Genomic DNA, 6,000 nt, shown 5'->3' with positions numbered 1-6,000 from the left:
GAGAAACTTTAGTACAAACAATTTTAAAAAAAAAAGCAATAATACATAAGACAATAAACTATAATTTAGAAGTACAAAATCACAACCTAATAAAATACACAGAAAGACACAAATCTAAAGGCACATTTCTAATTCCATATGCTAGGTTAAATTCTTATAAGAACTCCTTCTTTCATAATGCCATAAAAGGATAAGGACAAGTTGCCGAAATCAGTTCAAGTCCCTAATGATCGACTAGATTAACACATGAATACGCGTAGGACTTAAGAACATATCTAATTTATAAGATCTTGTCTTTAAGGTCATTTCAGTGCTCAGATATGTGTCTAGCCTTGTTTGTAATATGTTTTACATGTATCGGCTGTTCCTTCCGAATTCAGAAGATAATTACACCCTAACTCAAGACGACGGGCAGGGTTTGAACCAGGGAGTCTCAATACCACCGAACGACACGACCAGGCAGTCATCACCTTGCTAACCGTAATAAGGGTGTAACCTGTTGGCCACCCAGCAAGATTTTGGGTCTTAGTTTTTTTGTTTTTTTTTATGGTTTGTTTGTTTAGTTTTTAATATATATTTTAAACCACGCTAAATTTCCCCGGACTTTGACTTGTCACCAACAATGTTACCAGTCCACGAAGTGTGACAGTTGTGATCATTGACCCGTAACAAATAGAGCATAACAGTGCAGTGTTGCAAACGGCTGATTTCGTTGTGTCAAGACGTCCTTGATGGGAAAAGAAAGCAGGATGCTTTTATCATCGTGTATCCCCTGACGTAAACATTTCCAAGAATCCTTTTATATACTTGTTTTCACCTGAAGAGCCTTAAGAGCTTAAGAGAGTGTCGCGTTGCCCCGAGATGATTCTACGAATTCCTTTTTTAAAAGGGATGAGATTGTAAAAAGAAATGAATCCTTGTTACCTGAGAGCTAGAACTTCCTTTTTATTAGTTGGTGGGCCTCAATACGGATAACTCGTCTGGCTAATAATGTAAAAGAAATGTGAGAACCATTTCATGTTCATTGAGTGATGGTTGCGGTCGGGAGGATTCCTGGTCGTGTGGTATGTGCTCTGGACTGTTGTTCGATGGTAACGATGGTTCCGGGTTCGAATCCTGCCCTCAGATCTACCCCGCCGTCCGAGTAAATATCATGGCCTTGCTTTAAGGGCACTGTGTGTGAAAGTATATATCTATATATATAATTCTCCTTTTCCTCCAAGAGTTTGGACGAGAAGAAGAAGTAAAGGAAAGATCACTCTCTTATTTCTGCGGATAGTCACCCCACGAAAAAAACAAAAGGAGGGGGGGGGGGGAGAACAAGTGGGTATTCACACGTCGATACGGATGGCTAGGCGCTGGACTGTAAAATCCTTCCCGCTCCCATCCCCCTTCGTCCTGCGAGAGGTTTGGACTAGGAAGTAAACTATCGTCCACTCTGAAGGAACATCCGAAATATTTAAAACATTTTACTAACACTAAATAGCAGCGCCGGACTTAGCCATTGTGACTTAGAAGTAATGGAAAGAGAACAAGTAATCTACTATGTATATTTACAGGTCACTAAATAGCAGGGCCGGACTTAACAATTTTGGGACCCTATGCGAAACGGATTTTGCGGGGTCAAATTTGGGTAGGGAAGCGGACAATAAGTGAAATTTAAGAGTTTGTATTAGAAAAAAAATTCGTCTATGCATTTTATTCATTCTTTACTACGTACAAATTACTTAAAGAGCCTTGCGTGTAGCAAAGTCATAGAGTATATCATAATATTTCTGTTTCCTACATAGATCACGCTCAATAGCATGAATTACCAAATGTTTCAATCTATCTTTGAGAACTCTTGACCTCAAGTAATTCTTCAATTAGTTTGAGGCGCGAGAAGCTTCTTTCACCTGATTACACAATTACGTTTATGCATAATGCCGTTTTTATTTATCGCCCGTAGGATTGGCGTTTTCCATATTGAATGACACCCCAAAATGACAATTTTTGTCTAAATATTCCGTATATTTTAAGGACTTTTTTGTATCTTTGGCAATTTCGGGAGATTTCCAGAATCTCTTGGTAAATCGACAGGAGGGCGCGGGAAATCTGTTTTAAGTTAAAAAAAATGGTTTAATTTATTAATTTATACACCTTGAATTAGCGCGGGTCCTATGAAAGTGTGGGTCCTATGAAAGTGTGGGTCCTATGAAAGTGAGGGTTCTATGAAAGTGCGGGGCCCACTGCGGTCGCATAGGTTGCAGTGGCCTAAGACCGGTTCAGCAAAATAGCGGTGTATGCTATGCCGCCGGTCGACTAGTTTCTTGTAAAACAGCTAAGGAAGGTGGCAGGGTGCTTCAGTGTCACGGTACATAGAGAGCTCGCTGTGCAGATCAGCGCATTACTCAAATGTTATCGAGTGTTTTCTAACCTATTACCATGTAGTAATAAAAGTTCTATCAGTTTCCGTATCCAGATGGCAATGTCGACACCCTGAGCCAAATGACCATTCTGTCTTTGCTGCCTCACCTCATTCGACTTATTTGGGCCTATTAAGCTCTTCAATCCTTCCTAGCCTTGGTGAAAACGCTCTCAGCTCCTGGCCTTTGTGACAACGCTCCCAGCTCCTGGCCTTTGTGACAACGCTCCCAGCTCCTGTCCTTTGTTACAATTCTCCCAGCTCCTGGCCTTTGTGACAATGCTCCCAGCTCCTGGCCTTTGTTACAATTCTCCCAGCTCCTGGCCTTTGTGACAACGCTCCCAGCTCCTGGCCTTTGTGACAACGCTCCCAGCTCCTGGCCTTTGTTACAATTCTCCCAGCTCCTGGCCTTTGTGACAATTCTCCCAGCTCCTGGCCTTTGTGACAACGCTCCCAGCTCATGGCCTTTGTGACAATGCTCCCAGCTCCTGGCCTTTGTGACAACGCTCCCAGCTCATGGCCTTTGTGACAATGCTCCCAGCTCCTGGCCTTTGTGACAACGCTCCCAGTTCATGGCCTTTGTGACAATGCTCCCAGCTCCTGCCCTTTGTGACAACGCTCCCAGCTCCTGGCCTTTGTGACAATTCTCCCAGCTCCTGGCCTTTGTGACAACGCTCTAAGCTCTTGTACCACTTAGTTCTGCTACATTCACAAACTATGTCACGTCCTGTATGAGGTTTGTGGATTGGATGTAATTAGCTTCCAATCTGAAGGTACGAAACAAGCCAACAGTGTTTCAACGTTACATAACGTCTCTGTACAACATTGTTTGCTCTCATATGTAATGCACAATTGTAAAACAAATTCCATTACGGATCACAAATATTATTATTATTATAATTATTAAAATTTTTTGACAATTATTAATAATGTCGGTAGTGAGGAAAACTCGATTGTGTCTCATTGTAATTCAGCTGTAAAATGTATTTAATGGACCAATCGTAAACAAACAACACTGAGCCATGTGCTTCCCTATCTCTTCTATACAAATTACGATCTAATTTAAACCATGATTTAAACTAACAATGGTTATTACGTGATAGTTTTTTTTCCCCGACGTTTTATCAATATAATCACGTGACCGTTTGTTTTGGTGAATGAAAGTTCATTGCCACCAGATACAAAGTATTAAAATGTTTTACTTTGAATGACTACATTTTCAGATGTGTTTATGAAACCAAGTCGGCTACATATAAATATAAAAATATACAAAACGTAACTAAGAATATTCATGAACAATTAAAAAACATTCTACTATTCAAACAATATTTAAAAAGGGGCCAAGCAGAATATTGGCATCTTAGAAAAATTGCATAGTTTTTTTTAGTCATAAAAAAGTGTAATGAAGTTGTTTGAACATTGATTAAAAGTATAATTAAATTGATTAAAAACTAATCTGTGAAACAAAAAGTCTTTTTTATTTTTGTGATGAAATGTTATTTCAAAGTGGTGTAGCTAGGTAGCTTATTGAAAGGCTTCATAAGTAATATAAAATAAGGAAAATCCAGATCTATTCACTATTCACCTTGTGAGTTGTGATACACAGGCAAGAACTTGTAAAAATTTGAGCCCGTAATTTCATTCTTATTTGAATCTAATAAAAAGAACTGTAAATTTTTGTATTCATCTATCGTAAGTTATGTGACATATTTTTTTGGTATAATAGTTAAAAATTAACGATCTATTATTGACAGCGTGAAAGTTAATAAATAAATGCCATTTTATTCAAATTATTAGTAGGCCTATTTTTCTAAGAGGGGCGGATTTTTTAAAAACAAAAACCATGAAAAGGGGGCGGTAGGCCAGAAAAGATGGAAGACCACTGCTCAACAGCTAACGTCCATAGAACATCTGCAACCACTAAACACTATCAGAAACGTCGGTCCACTCAAGAACGACCTTCCACAAAACCGGCTGACCCGAATCCCTGCCTGCACTATGAACGATCTTCGAAACTTCCCAGTTCATCAACTTTCTACTGGCCTATTTCTTGTCTGCCAACTGCTTGTAGTGCTGGGTGGATGTCGGTAATGCTCTTTTCAAATCACTGCTTTTACTATCTGTCCTGAAAGGCTGTTGATTTATGTTAATGCTCGGTCGTTGGATTGCAGCTCCAGACGGCTAGTACAACATAAACGATGTAGGTGTATCACAGTGTTTCTCAAACTGTGTTCCGCTGAACCCCTATAGTTCTGCGAGGCCTGTATAGGTGTTCGACAAACTAATTGGAATAATTAAATTGTAGACCACTACAGGAATTAATTTAAAAAAAAAAAGAGCAAAGTGTTCCCCTAAATGCAAAGTGTTCCCCTAAATGCAAAGTGTTCCCTAAATGCAAAGTGTTCCCCTAAATGCAAAGAGTTCCCCTAAATGCGAAGTGTTCCGTCATAAAATAAGTTTGGGAAACACTGATGTATTATATTTTTTTTTATTGTAGAGCTTTAAATAGTTTAAACTTTTTTTTGTGTGAATAAACTCCTTACTATAACTTTTATTAGCCCTATACACAGATTCCATGCTTTGTTTTAAAAAAAAAAAACTAGGTGCCGGTGCTCAGTGATTGATTGCCTAACTTTTAACTACTAATAAATTAACAAATATACGTTACAATACAAGGAAAGTAATACTTTTTCCCCACATTCAAAAAGGTGCCGGCACGCCGTACCGGTGCGTACCGTCACAAAAAAAGAAAAAAGCCCTGACAGATTCAACTTGAGATCAGATATAGATCTAACAGTAACGAATTGAAACAAAATCTACCTCCAAATACTTGTCATTATACTTTCACGTCTTTGGGTCGTCTCCCTCGACTATCAAACATCTCTTTCATACTGACATACATTATGAGAGACCCAGCCGTGGTTTTAATCATACTACATCACCAAGTAGCCAATCATATTCTAGTCTCATTGTAACCTAGGAAACACACACAGATGTCATAACAAAGGTGCACTGGTCTACTCTATGTGCATTGTCAAGACCAACATGAGGCATAGGGTCATGGCATTACGAGAGAGAGGTGATTAAACACATTAGAGATATTCAATTATGTCGGGTAATTATAAATAGCTGGCTTTTTGGAGTTTCCGGTGTAAACAATACAAAGAACGTGTTGATTTGCTGTGTAACTTCAAGGCATACGCTAAATCTCGCAACTTAGCCTTTATCTACTATATCTAGACTGGACATGGAGAACTTTTAACACTACAAAAAATGTCATGAAATTTTTGTAGAAAGTTGGATCAAGGCGTTGTTTTGTAAAGCAGTTAAAAGAAGTAAAGTTGTTTGTTTTTTTCAACCCTAACCTATGTCACATATAATTTAATTTTTGATCTAGATCTAGTAATTGAACATCAAAAATAAGAGTACCATCTTCTCATAATTATTATTTTGCAATTTTTAGATACATAATCTAGAAAGATCTAGGTAATCAATCTATTTAAATGTATATAAGATGATTTAAATCAACATGAATTATTTCGATCTAGGATTTTTGAAACATTTTCTCAATGGAAACAAACAGGAGATGGCTTTAT

Source organism: Biomphalaria glabrata, chromosome 16 (assembly GCF_947242115.1).
Source record: "Biomphalaria glabrata chromosome 16, xgBioGlab47.1, whole genome shotgun sequence".
NCBI lineage: Eukaryota > Metazoa > Mollusca > Gastropoda > Planorbidae > Biomphalaria > Biomphalaria glabrata.
Note: the sequence above shows the minus strand (reverse complement) of the source record.